Source organism: Piliocolobus tephrosceles, chromosome 2 (assembly GCF_002776525.5).
Source record: "Piliocolobus tephrosceles isolate RC106 chromosome 2, ASM277652v3, whole genome shotgun sequence".
Lineage (NCBI taxonomy): Eukaryota > Metazoa > Chordata > Mammalia > Primates > Cercopithecidae > Piliocolobus > Piliocolobus tephrosceles.
This window is the reverse complement of record NC_045435.1, coordinates 153829871-153849009: the sequence shown is the minus strand read 5'-3', so window position 1 is coordinate 153849009 and position 19139 is coordinate 153829871.

The window sequence follows — 19139 nt, the reverse complement described above, 5'->3', positions numbered from 1 at the left end:
AGCAATTTCCATCCCTTAAGATAATTTATAAGTTATTTGTTTGTTGCTTTTTAAAATATTTAACTTGAAGCCTGTTTATCTGCTATATTTGGCATTGAATAATGAGCTGCTAAGGTAATAAAATATGTTTTTAAAACATGAGTATGGGAGCTTAGAAAGGCTTGTCCCAGGACAACTGAAGTCAAGGCTGTTTTCCACCTAGGACGCTGAAGGAATTGCTCAAGTTTCATGGTGAAGCAAGAAGCACAGAAGCATGATATACTCCAAGAAAGTTTTTGGTGTGTGGTGGGCAGGCAAGTTCTGCCAGTTTTTCAGCTATGATCTCAGCTCCAAGCCCAGTTTCTGTACTCTGCCTTGTGATGTTGAGCTCAAGACTCTGCCAACCCTACTTTAGCTTTCCAGCTGCTTCCTACTAGGTAGGCTCTGCCAATGGGAAGTGCTAATGAGAGACTGGAAAGCTGGAAGAGAAAAAGACTTATCCTACAGTTTCTGTGAATGATGGACAAGTTGAGAATGGCTGGGTAGGGTTCCTTTTCAATACATAACGTTCTTAAGCCTAGAGGATTTTCTCACAAGATTTGTTGCATAATTTGATATTAAATCAGCTACGGGTGGAACAGCCTGGTCCTTGTGTAGAACATCAGAAATGACACAAAAGAACCCAGTATTCTTGATGGTTGTTCCATGAGTTTCCACCTTCAGCTCCTGCTGTCGATGCTCTAACAGCAGAGAAGATAAACAGAGTGTAGTGTGGCATGAAATTGTGGTTACAGTAATTTACAACTTCCTTAATGCAACACACACACACACACACACACACTTTTTCTCCATGGATAAATTGGAAGAAAGCAATGAGAGATTTCTGGAGAAGAATCTGGAGATTATCAATCAGAATCCTGGGTATAGTTAAACAAAGATAATTAGATGTCATTACAAGAATAAATGCCAGCATTGTTGAGTTGGCAGCTGACACTTATTTCCCAATATATTGGACTGAAAAGTAAATATACCTTAACTTGAACACCTTTTAAATGAGTTTTAAAAACTGCCAATTCATTTATTGTTAGGAAAACGCACAATGTTGAAATGCTACTTGGTTCATATGCAAACCTGTGGGGCAAAACTGTTACCCCTACTTCGCACTAAAATGCTACTGTTGTAAAAGCAGTGTTGTAAAAGTCCCCTTCTTGAAAATTCCTAAGATTGTTTTGTTTGTGTTGGTTTAAAACAGCAAAATTGTGCATGGAGACATGTTAATATGAACATTTTCAGATGTATTGCTGTGTCTGTAACACAGTGAGGACTGTGAAAACTTCCTATGTCTTACTTTTCAGAAGAAGATATATGTGCGACCAAAAAACATATGAAAAAAAGTTCAAGATCATGGATCATTAGAGAAACGCAAATCAAAACCATCATGAGATAGCATCTCCCACCAGTCACAATGGCTGTGATTATAAAGTCAAAAAATAACAGATCCTGGCGAGGTTGTAGAGAAAAGAGAACACTCACACACTGCTGGTGGGAGGTAAATTAGTTTAACCATTGTGGAAAGCAGTGTGGAGATTCCTCAAAAAGCTAAAAACAGAACTACCATTCGACCCAGTGATCCCGTTCCTGGGTATGTAACCAAAGGAATATAAATCATTCTATCATAAAGATACATGCACGTGTATATTCACTGCAGCACCATTTACAATAGCAAAGACATGGAATTAACCTCAATGTCCATCAGTGGTAGACTGGATAAAGAAAATGTGGTACATATACACCATGGAATACTATGCAGCTGTAAAAAAATGAGATCATGTCCTTTGCAGCAACATAGATGGACCTGGAGGCCATAATCCTTAGCAAACTAACACAGGAATAGAAAACCAAATGTCACATGTTCTCACTTGTAAGTGGGAGCTAACTGATGAGAACACATGGACCCAAAGAGGGGAACAACAGACACTGGGGCCTACTAGAAGGTGGAGGGTGGCAGGAGGAAGAGGAGTGGAGAAAATAACTACTATTGGGTAGTAGGCTTACTACCTGGGTGATGAAATAATCTGTACAACAAATCCCCCGACCCAAGTTTACCTACGTAACAAAGCTGCACATGGACCCCTGAACTAAAATAAAAGTTTTTTAAAAACTTACATCTTGTCTACTTCCCTTACCTCTAATTTTTAGCCTTCCTATTTGAACTGTTCTGAAACAGGCACTCAGAAGGGTCTTAGGGGTTCTGAAACTTGGCTGAATCACCTTTGGCCCTATTCTAGATTACAAGGGATCGACTTGAATTTGTGCTGGTTGTTACACATGTAGAAGGTACAATTATGAGGCTGAGTTGACTGACCATTCAATAAATATTAAGTGTCTTCTAAAGAAACAGATTCAGGCTATGAACAGATTCCTCAGAGGAAGGAGCCCTGGAGCCTACACTCACCCTGGGACCCACACTATACATAAATTGCCCGGACTAGTTCTCAGGAAATTTGGATTCTAGGTCTGCTCTGTACATAGGTTGAAGCTTAGAAGATACTTATTTCATCTGTAAAATGGGCTCATGTCTACAATGATTATCCCACCGTGACTCCCCCATTGCCCCAAGGTCAGTGGGCTGGAAAGATGTTACAATGTCTCTAAGGCACAAGAACTGTTATAATTTCCACAGTGTGGGCACTGTCTATTCCCAGTCAGCTGGTTTTGATCAGCATTTAGGTTATAAACAGCGGCTGGACACAGTAATTAGTGTAGAAGGCAGCAATACTGACATGGGGAAAGAGGTGGCCATTGAGGGCTGAGGACAATAAAACTAGTTGTAATGTTCTGACTTTCCCTATGGTCCAGTGCTTTCCATGAGTCCATTATGCTAATCACTTAATGTGTTATCTAATTATTTCAACCCTGGAAAGCAGGCATTGTTATCTACATTTTATAGATGACAAAATTAAACTTTGAAGAGCTAAAGCAACCTGCCCAAGATCATAAAGTTGTTTAGTGGCAAGAAAAATCAGAGTCTAAGTCTCCCAGACTTAAAGAACTGGGCTCCTAACATCTCAGGGCAATTACACATCCTCATCCAACTCCACCCTTCCCCATTTTGGCTTTACCCCCTTGGGCAATTAAAATTTTATGGACAAAACCCATGTTTTCTTGGGTGACTGTGGCCTGGTTGCCTTCCGAGCTTTTCTATACATACCTGGTAACTATGGCAGGTTCTAACATTTTCCTAAGATACATTACCCAACCAGTTATATCAGATCAAAAATAAGTTCAAATATCTCTAGACTTTGTGGGCTTCCATTGAATTTTTCAGCAGCTCTCTAAAACAACAGACAGTGGTTTACAATTTTTGCTAAATCTTTATCTTCTCTGGGATGTTTGTCACTAGATCTTACTGATTTGCATACAACAAATATTTGCAAGAGCTATACTCTTCAAATATATTACTTTCAGTGCTGCTCTCAAGACTCACTTCCAAGTGGTAAACGTCAGCTGCCTTAGCACACTCTGTAATACTTCTGCTCTTCCACAATCATCCATGTTTCTAACATTATTCACTCAGCAATATTAAGCCAATACCATAGAATACAAGGTGCTTCTATTTGCTTTGTTGCATTTAATTCAAGGTTCATAATAAATAAATGACAGTAGGTAACATTAATGATCTTTTACATTTAATAGAGCAGGAAGAGGAAGTCCGGAAAACTTAGGCAATTTGCCCAAAGCTACAGGGCTAGTAAGTCACAGAGGTGATTTAAAAGTCTTGGGCTTTCCTGTGTGGGGTTGAGGGGAGTGAACAAAGGTTGGTTTATGGATACAAACATACAGGTAGATAGAAGGAGTAAGTTCTGATGTCTGATAGCAGAGTAGGGTGACTATAGTTAACCACAATGTATTGTATATTTCAAAATAGCTACAAGAGAGGACTTGAAATGTTCCCAACACATGGAAATAATAAATGCTGGAGGTGATGGATATCCTAAATACCCTGACTTATTACATACTCAATGCAGGTAACAAAATATCACATGCATCCCATAAATATGTACAAATATTATACATCGGTTTAAAAACTTTTTGAAAAAAAAGTCCAGGGCTCCTAAATCTCCAAGGGCTGATATAATTCTGTACATATTTACTTAAGCAAAGGATGAGGGATCCCAGGAACCCCACTAATCCACAGGAGAGTTATGAGAGGGGAAAATAGCTATCAGGGTCAATAGATATTTCCTTCTCTCCTAACCATGGCTTAGGAAGGAGGTCCATGATGCTCATGCTGTAGAGCTAGAAGCAATTACTAGGCTGCATATTTACAGACATCCCATCAAGAGTATTGACAACAGCAGCTTAAAAAATGAAACACCTTCATTTTAGGACACAGTTTGGGTGATGCAAACTGCCTAAGATGCTGCATTAATGTTGCTGTGTGATTCCTGTCTTTTCCTGCATTTGTCAATTCTTCTGTGCAGATAACACACTGTATTTTTTTCTGAAGATGTTTTAGAAGCAGCCAAGAAACACATCTCCGTGCAGCTGACACTCAAAAGGTGTGAATACCAGCACCTGACATCGCTTTTCACTTTAAAGTTTGAAAGTATATTTGTCATGTAAAAAGTAAAAGTAAGAAACAAAGAAGAAAACTTGAGATGCAAGAGATTTTTAAAATAAAAATCTTTAGAAGATAAGAGCTAAGTTGTTCATCAGTGAAGTTGTCTACAAAAATCTCTCACATGTAATCCTGAAAATTAGTCTTTCAGATCTATGACGTATCTCCTATAATCACCTCATACTAATCATTACATTAAAACCCAGTTCCGCACTGGAGCCTTGCATCTTCCGAGAAAACAAACCTATGGGCACCTGAAAACTGCCCCTAGAATCCATTTTTCTTAAGCCTAATCACAATCCATTTAGGATAACCAAAGATCTGAATTATCATAAATTAATGAGGAAACTTTTGGAGACTCAAGGGTACAATAGAGAATAAATACTTTTTATGACTTCATATTTCATTCATTCATCTATTTACTCACCCAACAGCTATTTATTGAGCACTGCTTTGTGCTGAGGAATTGGCAATAATCCAATGAATCCTGTCTAAATCATTTGTCTTTTTCTCAATAGACAAAATGCAATAAGGAAATCATGTAATCACATCGATAGGATTTTATTTTTTTGAAACATGGTCTCATTCTCTCACCCAGGCTGGAGTGCAGTGGCATGATCATAGCTTACTGCTGCTTCACTCTCTCAGGCTCAAGCGATCCTCCTGCCTCAGCCTCCTGAGTAGCTGGGATTACAGGCATGTGCCACCAAGCTTGATCAATTTGTCTTTTTAATTTTTAGTAAGAATGAGTCTTGCTATGTTGTCTAGGTTGATCTTAAGCTCCTGAACTCAAGTGCCTTTTAAAATCAAATGTTTTACCCTCCTATTTCTGAACAAAAGGGTGGTTTTCTTTATAGCATTCTTCAGGCTATCTGGCAAAAGATGCACTTCCCTAATTTACTGAACATCCATTCTTCCACTTAGGCAGATAATATTGTCAAAAAAAAAAAAAGCAACTGTCTTGTACCCAGATGTTTCAGTTCATAAAGAATATTAGTGTGATTCTGAGAGGCAATGAAACATCACTGTTTGAAACTTGTTTTTAATGAGAACATCTTCCTGAGCTATCACAAGTAGGAAGAGAGGAGGTTGTTTTAAGATGTATATGCTTCTGATGGCAACAAAAGCCAAAATTGACAAATGGGACCTAATTAAACTAAAGAGTTTCTGCACAGCAAAAGAAACTACCATCAGAGTGAACAGGCAACCTACAGAATGGGAGAAAATTTTTGCAATCTACCCATCTGACAAAGGGCTAATATCCAGAATCTACAAAGAACTCAAACAAATTTACAAGAAAAAGTCAACCCCATCAAAAAGTGGGCAAAGACGCTTCTCAAAAGAAGACATTTATGCAGCCAACAGACGCATGAAAAAAATGCTCATCATCACTGGCCATCAGAGAAATGCAAATCAAAACCACAATGAGATACCATCTCACACCAGTTAGAATGGAGATCATTAAAAAGTCAGGAAACAACTGGTGCTGGAGAGGATGTGAAGAAATAGGAACACTTTTACACTATTGGTAGGAGTGTAAACTAGTTCAACCATTGTGGCGATTCCTCAAGGATCTAGAACTAGAAATACCATTTGACCCAGCCATCCCATTACTGGGGATATACCCAAAGGATTATAAATCATGCTGATATAAAGACACATGCACATGTATGTTTATTGTGGCACTATTCACAATAGCAAAGACTTGGAACCAACCCAGATGTCCATCAATGATAGACTGGATTAAGAAAATGTGGCACATATATACCATGAAATACTATGCAGACATAAAAAAGGATGAGTTCATGTCCTTTGTAAGGACATGGATGAAGCTGGAAACCATCATTCTCAGCAAGCTATCGTAAGGACAGAAAACCAAACACCGCATGTTCTCACTCATAGGTGGGAACTGAACAATGAGAACACTTGGACACAGGAAGGGGAACATCACACACTGGGGCCTGTTGTGGGGTGGGGGGATGGGGGAGGGATAGCATTAGGAGAAATACGTAATGTAAATGACGAGTTAATGGGTGCAGCAAACCAACACGGCACATGTATACATATGTAACAAACCTGCATGTTGTGCATGTGTACCCTAGGACTTGAAGTATAATAAAAAAAATTAAAAAAAAAAAAGACGTCTATGCTTCTGACAGGGGAAGATCCATTTTACCCTGGATTTCAACTAGGAAATGACTCCATGCCAATGATTCCTTTTTTAACAATCCAAATAATAATGCCAGAGCCCAGCTTGTGTTACTTTGTTTCTTCCCCCAAAGATTCAATTAGGAAAGAGTATGTGTCAATGAATTTTAAAATGCCTTTCCCAGGACCACAGCAGGTAGAACACTCACACAGATAACAAGAATCCCAAAGTTAGAGAGCGATACAGCCCAAGCAAAAGCAGAAAACATTCTGGGGGAATTAAGTAGCACCAAGCATTTTACCTGGTGCACTAGAGCAGGGGTACCTAACCCTTGGGCCGCAGACCAGTACCAGTTCATGGCCTGTTAGGAACCGGGCCGCACAGCAGGAGGTGAGCAGTGGGTGAGCGAGCATTACCAGTTGAGCTTTGCCTCCTGTCAGACCAGTGGCAACAATAGATTTTCATAGGAACACAAATTTTCTGGTGAACTGTATATGTGAGGGATCTAGGTTGCGTGCTCCTTATAAGATTCTAACTAATGCCTGATAACCTGAGATGGAACAGTTTCATCCTGAAACCATCCCCCACCCTACCCCTACCCCATCCTTGGAAAAACTGTCTTCCACAAAACCAGTCCCTGGTGTCAAAAAAGTCAGGGACTGCTGTGTTAGATGATGCACAGGTTACAGAAATCATCCAATAGCAATTACACTTAAATTGAATCTTGAGAATCCTCAGGTGCATGTATAAACTTTAGCAAATTATAAAAGGACTCTGTTACAAAGAATAGATTATCCTAGTTCAGAATAGAATGCGACATGCAGAAGACCATCAGCAAAATGTGTACCATACAAGGAAGAGAAAACTGTAGATCAGATGGGAGAAGTCATACGGTGAGAGGGTAATTCCCAATTCTTAAAGACGGGGGTGTAAATTTATTGTGCTCACTCACTCTGTCCTCTGCCCCCATTCACTTAGCCATCAGAATTTGTTTTTACATATTTTTGCATTCATAAATTATTCTCATGCCAGAGTGTAAAGTTGATTACACACAACAAATCCTTGAGCTGCTTTAGACAATTCCGAGTTAAGAACTGTTTTTTATTATATTAATACTTTCTTGACTATTATGGGTAACATTCTACTGCCTAAAGAATGGGCAAACCAACCCAGCAGAACCCCTTACTAAAGACTGATAAGGCTCCATATTGAGTTACTATTGGATGCTATTCTGCATCTTGCCTGTCTTAGAATATCAATAATAGTAATTATGCTTTAAGACTCCTTGATTAGGAGGTGACCATAAAAATAGAAAGTCAAAACATAGTTAATTAATGCATGACAGTAGAGAAGCATACTCATCAAATCAGCCAAGGGCATTCCTGTCATTTATTCCTCTGAGAATTTAAATCAAAATCTGCCTTCAGTTTTTTTTCCTTCTTCAAGGGTCACATATTTTTAATTTTAAAAAGTGAGAAGCAAACATTTAATTTTAATTAAAACCAACAGATTATAAATTCTCAAGGTACTTGAAATTTTACCACTGAATAGAGTTAGACCCTTGGAAGGCTACATAGTTTAGTTGATTATAGAATGGCTTTTTGTCACCAAAGAAACCACCTTTATAAAATTCACACTGCATTTCATGCAGAACTATTGAAGATATTGCTGTGCTCAATATGCTCTATATAAAACATCACATGAGAAGCTCTGTCTTCCCTGAAGAACTGGCAGCACATTTGCATTCTTGATAATGAGAGTTAGGAATTGTATCATGTTTTCCCTTTTTGACCTGGCTTCCTGGAAGCTCAAACTATATATTCGCACAGCAACTATGGTCAGCACATTGACTTCCTCACCTTCCCTTTTATCTTCACTTTCTATAGATATTCCTTTATTATTAGCCTTACTATATATTGCACTTGATGTAAACGGGGATTAAATAAATGTCTCTCAGATAACTCTAATGAGTTAAGCCCTGCTCAGCAAAATGTGCTATACATATGCATCAACTGGCAACTTGATTTTCAAATCCTTTTGACAAAGAGTTTGGGAACAAATACATTTTCAATTGAAACAGACTTTCAGTCTCCCAAAGGCAAAGACTGTTCTATTTCTCTCTCCACTTTATAGCAGTAAGCACTAGTCTCTGCAAACAGCAGGGGTTCAGTAAAGGATACTGAAGGCAACAAGAGTTAACACTTGTCTATTGAGGGTTTGGTTTATATTTCTTGAAAGTTGATTTAACTTGGGAGGCTATTTTTAATCCCAAAATAGGAGGTACAGGATAAGAAGATAGGTAAAGGACTTCTAGTTTCTCATTTTCCATGGAAGCCACTTAGAAGGCATCACTGCCTCCTGATGAGTAAAAGACTGAACAGAGTTTTAAAAAAAATCAACAACTCTTTTAGGATCCATTAGAGAGGTAAGGACACAGGGCAAACCTCTGCCCCCAAGATTGGAGAGACAGGCAGGCAAATCCATGGATGGAGTCATGGCTTACCAGAGTAAACTCACAAGTAGAAACCATTGTGGGAACCAGTGCTGGGGTAGGAAAACATGAACTGTAATTGATGAATTCCTGGAGGCTCAGTGTGGACAAATCTGAAAGTTAAAAACTCCAGGGAAACTCAGTTATACAGGGTCCCCATAATTGTGTGAGATATACCTCCAGGAGCTTGACTATGTTATCCCAGTACATATGGGAGAAACAGTAGGGGGAAAAGAGAAGGAACCATTTTGAAATAAGTCAGTGCACTGTGTTCTTCTCAGCAAGGCTTGCTCTTAGGAGAAATTAGTTAACCAGAACCTAATCTACTAATCAGAGCCTAACTGGCTCAGGTGAAAGAAAATGTCCAATTCCAGTTAGTTCTAGCCTTCCATGTGGAAGAATAAAAATACCCAGCTGTAGCCCACTCAACATGAGAGAAGGGAAATACCCAACTATAGCCCACTTTAGCCATCTTGTCCTTGAGAAACTGAGAATTGAGAAAGGCTTGCAAAGTTCACAGCCAGAGGCACAGCCACATTAAAAAATGGAGAACTTACTCCTAGGAGTGTAGAATGTTTCTCCTCCCCCTACACTTACTGCAACATTACTAAAGTCCTATTTACAGCAGAGTTTTTACTCAGTGTAACATGTTTGGTTATCAAAACAAAAATTATAAGACATATTAAAAGGTAAAAAACACACTTTGAAGAGACAAAACAAAGTACCAGAACAAGACATGGCAGGGATGTTGAAATTATCAGACTGGGAATGTAAAACAACTATGATTATGCTAAAGTCTCTAATGGATAAGGTAGATAGCATGCATAAAAAGATGGGCAACATAAGCGGAAATTTTAGGATTTCTTAAATCCTAAGAAAGAACCAAAAAGAAATGCTAGAGATAAAAAAGGAGGACCCAAGTCAAAATGGCTGTCTAGACACAGCCAAAAGGAACATATCCCATCAAGAGATGGGGACATTGGGAAGAGTGGGACACTCCAAGCAGATCTTTGGAGAGAAGGCATTGAGAGTGGGTAGAGGGAGGACCCAGATGCTTAGCTGTAAGCAGAAGAAGCTGGGAGCCCTGCATGGGGCTGTCAAGAACCAAGACTCATTCCTAGCTCCAGCAACTCTTTGAGAAAGGGTGAGTTAAATAGGTGAGAAATGGCCCACTCTTGCCATGAACCTCTGGAATCCTAGCAACAGAAGACCCCAAGATCCCCAAGGACACTTGAGCTGGTAGGGAGAACTGTTTAGAGAGGTGGATGGGGTGAGATTCCAGCCTGTGCGGAGCCCAGAGGGTTTGGTGTCGGAACATCTGCAGTGGAGCCAGGGACAAGACAAGCCAGTTCCCCAAGGCTCACCATGCTCCTTTAGGAGACTTTAACCTTAGGGAGACTATTGGACCTAGGCAGAGCAGGGCAATCTTGCCTGTGGGATGGGCCAGTCCAATCTGAGCACTTCTATGTCTGCTGGCTTCTCCTGGTGCCCCATCCTCACCATGCCTGCTAGCAGTGCAGCCTTGGATGCCCAACCAGGATATTTCCCGGGGGCCCTCATCATAGCTCTTTCACCAGCAGGCCACAGTTGACTGTTGGAGAGCTCCAGCAGACCCGCCCCTGCCAAAACACACCAGCTCACCTGAAGCTTTCCTTTGCCATTTGGTTAGCATGCACTCACCAATAACCTTCTTACCACTGTTTTGCTGCCATACATGTGTAGACAGACCTTTCCTCCCTCCCCAGCTAGTGCACACACCATAGCACTACTTCTGCTGCTGCAAGCGCACCCCACTGTCCCCTCCACTGATGTGTAGGCACCCCACCATGCTGCCACCACAAATGCATGCATAGATATTGGAAAGATCTCCCCTGCTGCCACCAGCACAAGCACACACACAAATGCTGGCAACCCTACCCCTGCTTGCAGCCCACCCAACCATGCCACCACCACCACCAGCACGAGGGGGTGCGGGAATGCCATCACTCCATTCCCAAAGGTGCTCCACCCCAGCTGACACATGTATACCCCATGACTCTGCCTCAGCTGCTGGCATGTGCACATGAACACAGATCCCACTGCCACTGCCCCTGCCCCAACAGAACTCTTTAGTCAGCACCAACTATTGGCATGTTGTGGTTAGCAGACTGGGAACACCACAACCTCCCACCCCCCACCCCAGTGCAGTAGGTTCCTAACCTCAAGAGTCCAGAGAACAAAGCTCAGGGACTGGTACCAGCCTCTAGAGTTAGAGCACACAGCTCAGCTTATTCCATAAACAAAGTCAGATGCCTGAACCCACCCTGTACCACAATCAAACTCCCAAGGGCGTCAAAGAAGATAAAAGCAAAAAATCCATCCAAAAGAAAGCAACTTCAATGATTGAAGGAACATCAACCCACGAATATGAGAAAGAACCAGCACAAGAACGCTGGCAATTCAAAAAGTCAGAGTGTCTTCTTACCTCCAAATAACTGCACAAGTTCCCCAGCAATGATTCTTAACTTGGCTGAAATGACAGACGTAGAATTCAGAATATGGATAGAGGAGATCATTGAGATTCAGGAGAAAGTCAAAACCCAATCCAAGAAATCTAAGGAATACAATAAAACAATATAGGAACTGAAATATGAAATGGCCATTTTAAGAAAGGACCAAACTGATCTGATAGAGCTGAAAAACTCACTTCAAGAATTTCATAATACAAAAAAAAAAAAAAAAAGAATTTCATAATACAATTGCAAATAGTAACACCAGAATAGATCAAGATGTGGAAAAATTTTCAAAGCTCAAATGCTGGTTCTCCAAATTAACTCAGACAAAAATAAAGAAAAAAGAATAAAAAGGAATGAACCTCAAAAAATATGGAATTATATAAAGAGACCAAATCTGCTGGCATATCTAAAAGAGAGGGAGAGAAAGCAAGAATTATGTAAAGAGACAAAATCTATGACTCACTGGGATCTCTTAAAGAGAGGGAGAGAAAGCAAGCAATTTGGAACATATATTTAAGGATACTGTCTATAAAAATTTTCCCCACCTTGCTAGAGAGGCCAACATTCAAAATCAGGAAATGCAGAGAACCCTTGTGAGATACTATACAAAGATGAGCATCCCTAAGACACAGTCATCAGATTTTCCAAGGTCAAAACGAAAGAAAAAATGCTAAAGTCAGTTAGAGAGAAGGGGCAGGTCACCTATGAACAGAACCCAATTAGGCTAACAGCAGATCTCTCAACAGAAGCCCTACAAGCCAAAAGAAACAGGGGGACTATATTCAGCATTTTTAAAGAAACAAAATTCCAATCAAGAATTTCATACCCAGCCAAACAAGCTTCATAAACAACAAACAAAAACATAACAACAACAACAAAAAAACCCTAAGATCCTTTTAAGACAAGCAAATTCTAAGGAAATACATTACCACCAGACTTACCTTACAAAAGGTCCTCTAGGGAGTGCTAAATATGAAAAGGAAAGACTGTTACCAACTACCACGAAAACACAAATACATAGACTGTTGACACTATAAAACAACTACACAATCAAGTCTGTATAATAACCCCAGCTAATAACATGATGACAGAATCAAATCCACACATATCAATATTAACCTTGAATATAAACAGACCAAATGCCACAATTAAAAGGCACTGTGTCGAGCTGGATAAAGAAGCAAGACCCAACTGTATGCTGTCTTCAAGAGACCCATCTCACATGCAATGGCACACATAGGCTCAAAGTAAAGGAACTGAGAAAAATCTACCATAAAAATGGAAAACAGTAAAAAGCAGGGGTGCTATTCTAATTTCAGACCAAACAGACTTTATACCAACAATAATCAAAGAAGGCAAAGAAGTGCACTACATAATGGTAAAGGGTTCAATTCAACAAGAAGACCTAACTATCCTAAATATATATGCACCCAACACAGAAGCACCATGTTCTGAGAGACCTACAAAGAGACTTAGATAACCACACAATAATAGTGAGAGACTTCAACACCCCACTGACAGTATCAGACAGAGCATCAAGGCAGAAAACAGATATTCAGGACTTGAACTTGACATTTGACCAAAAGAACCCAACAGACATCTACAGAACTCTCCACCCCAAACAACAGAACATACATTCTTCTCATTGCCACATGGCACATACTCTAAAATCAAACATACAATCAGCCACAACACAATTCTCAGCAAATTAAAAAAAAATCGAAATCATACCAACCAAGCTCTCAGTCCACAGCACAATAAAAGCAGAAATCAATACTAAGGAGATCTCTAAAAACCATATGAGTACATGGAAATTAAACAATCTTCTCCTGAATGACTTTTGGGTAAGCAATGCAATTAGAAATCAAGAAATTATTTGAAACTAATGAGAACAAAGATACAACATACCAGAATCTTGGACACAGCTAAAGTAGTGTTAAGAGGAAAGTTTATAGTGCTAGATGCTCATATCAAAAAGTTAAATCTTGAATTAACAACCTAACATCACAACTACAAGAACTAGAAAAACAAGAGCAAACCAACCCCAAAGCTGAAGACAAGAACTAACCAAAATCAGAGCTGAACTGAATGAAGTTGAGATGTGAGAAACCTCCAAAAGATTAATGAATTCAGGAATTGGTTTTTTAAAAGAATAAATAAGACTGATACACCACTAGCTAGAATAATAAAGAAAAAAAGGAGAAGACACAAATAACCACAATTAGAAATGACAAATCGGATATTACCACCACCTCCATAGAAATAAAAAAAATCCTCAGAGACTACTATAAACATATTTATGCACACAAACTAAAAAACCTGGAAGAAACCGATACATTCCTGGAAACCTACAACCTCCCAACATTGAACCAGGAAGAAAATGAACTCTTGAAAACAGACCAAAAATGAGGTCTGAAACTGAATCAGTGATAAAAAGCCTACCAACAAGAAAAAGTCCCATACCAAGAGATTCACAGCTGAATTCTTCCAGATGTATAAAGAAGACCTGGTACCATTCCTATGGAAACTTTTCCAAAAAATTAAGGAGGTGGGACTCCTCCCTAACTCACTCTATGGGGCCAGCATCATCCAGATACTAAAAATATGGCAGAGACACAACAATACCCTTGATGAACATAGATGCAAAAATCCTCAATAAAATGCTAGCAAACCAAATCCAGCAGCACATCAAAAAGCTAAACCACCATGATCAAGTAGGCTTTATTACTGGGATGCAATTTGGTTCAACATACACAAATTAATAAATGTGATTCATCACAGAAACAGAACTAAAAACAAAAATCACACGATCATCTTAACAGATGAAGAAATGGTTTTTGATAAAATTCAACATATTTTCATGTTAAAAACTCTCCACAACAAACCAGGCATTGAAGGAACATAACTCAAAATAATGAGACATCTCTGACAAACCCACAGCCAACATCATACTGAACAAAAAAAAGCCGTAGCAATCCCCTGGAGAAACAGAACAAGACAAGGATGCCCATTCTCACCATTTCTATTCAGTAAAGTACTGTAAGTCCTAGTCAGGGCAATCAGGAAAGACAAAGAAATAAAAGTCATCCAAATAGGAGAAGAAATCAAACTATCTGTTTGTAGACAATGTGAGTCTATACCTAGAAAACCCCACAGTCTCTGTTCAAAAGCTCCTAAATCTGATAAATGACCTCAGCAAAGCTTCAGCCTACAAAATCAATGTACAAAAATCAGTAGCATTTCTATAAACCATCAATGTCCAAGCTGAGGGCCAAATCAAGAATGCAATCTCTTTCACAATAGCCATACAAAGAACAAAACACCTGGGAATATAGTTAACAAGGGGGTGAAAATTCTCTACAGTGAGAATTACAAAACATTGCTCAAAGAAATCAGAGATTACACAAACAAATAGAAAAATATTTCACACTCATGATTAGGAAGAATCAATATTGTTAAAATAGTCATACTGCCCAAAGCAATTTACATATTCAATACTATTCCTATCAAACTACTAATGACATTCTTCACAGTATTACAAAAAACTATTTTAAAATTCATATGAACCTTAAATAGAGCCCTAATAGCCCAGGTAATCCTAAGCAAAAGAACAAAGTTAGAGGCATCACATCACCTGACTTCAAATGAAATCACAAGGATACCATAACCAAAACAGTAGGTACTCGTACAAAAAACGGACACATAGACCAATGGAACAGAACAGAGAGGCCAGGAATGAAGTCACACACCTACAACCATCTGATCTTGGACAAAGTTGACAGAAACAAGCAGTGGGTAAAGACTTCCTATTCAATAAATGGTGTTGGAATAACTGGCTAGCCATATGCAGAAGATTAAAACTGGACCCCTTCCCTACACCATGTACAAAAATCAACTCAAGATGGATTAAAGACTTGCATGTAAAACCTAAAACAATAAAAATCCTGGAAGGTAATCTAGGAAATACTGTTCTGCACACAGGCCTTGGCAAAGATTTAATGATGAAGATGACAAAAGTAATTGCAATAAAAACAAAAATTGACAAATGAAACCTAATTAAATTAAAGAGCTTCTGCACATCAAAAGAAACTGTCAAGAGTAAACGAATAGCCTACAGAATGGGAGAAAATATTTACAAACTATACATCTGACAAGGTCTAATATCCAGAATCTATCAGGAACTGAAACAAATCTGCAAGCAAACAACTAACAACCCCATTAAAAAGTGTACAAAGGATATGAACAGACACTTCTTAAAAGAAGACATATATGTGTCCAAAAAACATATGAAAAAATGTTTCATATCACTAATCCTCAGAGAAATGCATATCAAAACCACAATGAGATACCATTTCACACCAGTCACAATGGCTATTACTAAAGAGTCAGAAAATAACAGATGCTGAAGAGGACACAGAGAAAAGGGAATGCGTATACACTGCCAGTGGGAATGTAAATTAGTTGAGTTATTTTGGAAACCAGTTTGGTAATTTCTCAAATAACTTAAAAATAGAACTACCAATCATCCTAGCAATTCCATTATTGGGTATGTACCCAAAGGAATAGAAATCATTCTATGATAAAGACACGTGCACACGTACGTTCATTGCAGCACTATTCACAAAAGCAAAGACATAGAATCAACCTAAATGTTCATCAATGGTAGACTAGATAAAGAAAATGTAGTACGTATACACCATGGAATACTACACAGCCATAAAAAGAATGAGATCATATCCTTTGCAGCAACATGGATGGAGCTGGAAGCCATTATCCTAAGCAAGCTATCACAGGAACAGAAAACCAAATGTTGCATGTTTTCACTTATAAGTGGAAGCTAAACATTGAGTATACATGAACACAAAGAAGGGAACAACAGACACTGGGGCCTACTGAGAGGCAGATGGTGGGAGGAGGGTAAGGATCAAAAATTACCTATCAAGGGCTAGGCATGGTGGCTCGAGCCTGTAATCGCAGCATTTTTGGGAGGCCGAGGCAAGTGGATCACTTGAGGCCAGGAGTTCGAGACTAGCCCGGACATCATGGTGAAATCCTGGTTTTACTAAAAATAATACTGTGATGGCACATGCCTGTAATCCCAGCTACTCAGAAGGTTAAGGCATGAGAATCACTTGAACAAGGAGGCGGAGGTTGCAGTGACCTGAGATGGTGCCACTGTACTTCAGCCTGGGCAACAGAGCGAGACTCTGTTTCAAACAAAAATAAAAACAAAGGCCACCTATAAATTAAATGCTTGTCACCTGAGTGATGACATAATCTTAAATCACAACCTTGCTACATACAATTTATCTGTGTAACAAATCTGCACAAGTAGTTCTAAGCCTAAAATAAAAGTGTAAAAAAATACTGTAACAGAAACAAAGAATGCCTTTGATTAGTAGATGCAAAATGGCTGAGGAAAAAATCTCTGAGCTTGAGGATATCTTAATAAAAACCTCCAAAACCTGAAAAACAAAGAGAACAAAGACTAAAAGAAACGGAAGAGAATATCTAAGGATTATGACACTGCTACATACAAACACAGATGTATGAAAAATACTAGAGGGAGAACAGAGAGAAAAGAAGAAATATTTAAAACAATAATGCCTGAGAATTTCCTCAAATTGATGTCAGATAACAATCCATAGATCCAGGAAGCTTAGAGATCACTAAGTAGGATATACACCAAAAAGAAACACCACCACCATTACCACCACCACCACCTAGGCATATTATTTTCAAACCACAGAAAATTAAAGATAAAGAAAAAATCCTGAAAGAAGCCAGAGTGGGGGAAACCATTTTGCCTATACAGGAACAAAGATAAGAATTACATTAGACTTCTCAGAAATCATGCAAGTAAAATGAAAGCCATGTGAGATATGTAAAGTTATGAGAAAATCCCACCAACCTAGAATTTGAGAAATTGTCCTTCAAAAGTAAAGGAGAAATAAAGACTTCCTCAGACAAACAAAAATTGAGGGAATTTGTTGCTAGCAGACCTGCCTTGTAAGAAATGTTAAACGAAGGAAAATAACATAGGTCAGAAACTCAGATCTACATAAAGAAAGACCACTGAAGAAAGAATCAAGGAAGGTAGGTTTTACAAACTTTTATTTTTCTTAATCTAACAGACAACTTGTTCTAATAATAATAGTAAAAATGTATTCAATGATGTATGCTTATGTGTGCATGTGTGTATATATATTTTCTTATGTATGTTTATATATAAATGGAGTGATGGTGATTATAGAAGGGACAGAGGAGAGAATTAGGATTATTTTGTTATTATAAAGTACCCACACTACCTATATGAAGTGGTATAACGTTGTTTGAAAGTAGACTTGGGCCAGGCATGGTGGCTCATGCCTGTAATCCCAGCAATTTGGGAGGCCAAGGCAGGTGAATGGTTTGAGCTCAGGAGTTTAAGACCAGATTGGGCATCATGATGAAACCCCATCTCTACAAAAAATACAAAAATTAGCCAGGTGTGGTGGCACTCACCTTTGGTCCCAGCTACTCAGGGGGGCTGAGGTAGGAGGATCACTTGAGTCCAGGAGGTCAGGGCTGCAGTGAACTGAAATCACACTACTCCACTCCAGCTCAGCAACAGATGAGATCCTTTCTCAAAAAAATTTAAATTTAATTTTAAAAGGAAAGTAAACTTGGATTAGTTGTAAATGTATACTGCCAATTCTAGGGCAACCACTAAAAAAAGTATAACTGATATGCTAGAAAGGAGAGATAAGGGAATCTGCTCAATTAAAACCGTAAAAAGAAAACAATAGCATACTAGTTAAAAACAGATGGTGTATCCATAATATAGAGTATTTTGCAACAGTTAAATAAAATGGGGCACATATATTAACTTTATGTAAAAGGCAACACATTGTTTTTAGAACCAAATTGGCCTTAAAAATTGTTTAGTGCAAAAAAATTTACACATAACAAAATTACAGCCTCACAATATGATGTGTACTCATCTCTAACTTTTTCTTCATGATTCTCAAGATAATGTACTACAGGTTGAGTATCCCTAATCCAAAAATCCAAAATTTTAAATGCTCAAAAATCTGACACTTTTTCAGCACCACCATGAAGGTCAAAAGAAATACTCATTGGAGCATTTCAAAATTCAGGTTTTCAAATTAGGCACGCTGAACCAAATATTCCCAAATCCAAAAAAAAAAAAAAAAAAAATTCCAAAATCTGAAACACTTCTGGTCCTAAGCATTTCAGGTAAGGGGTACTCAACCTGTACTGACTATTCAAATCAGCCTTAAAAATCTTTATTTGGCCTCTTTAAAAAAAAGGCAGAAAGTACTAGAAGATAAAAATGGAACAAAGAACAGAGACAACAAATAGAAAACAGTAAGAAATAGGGTAGATACTAATCCAATTACA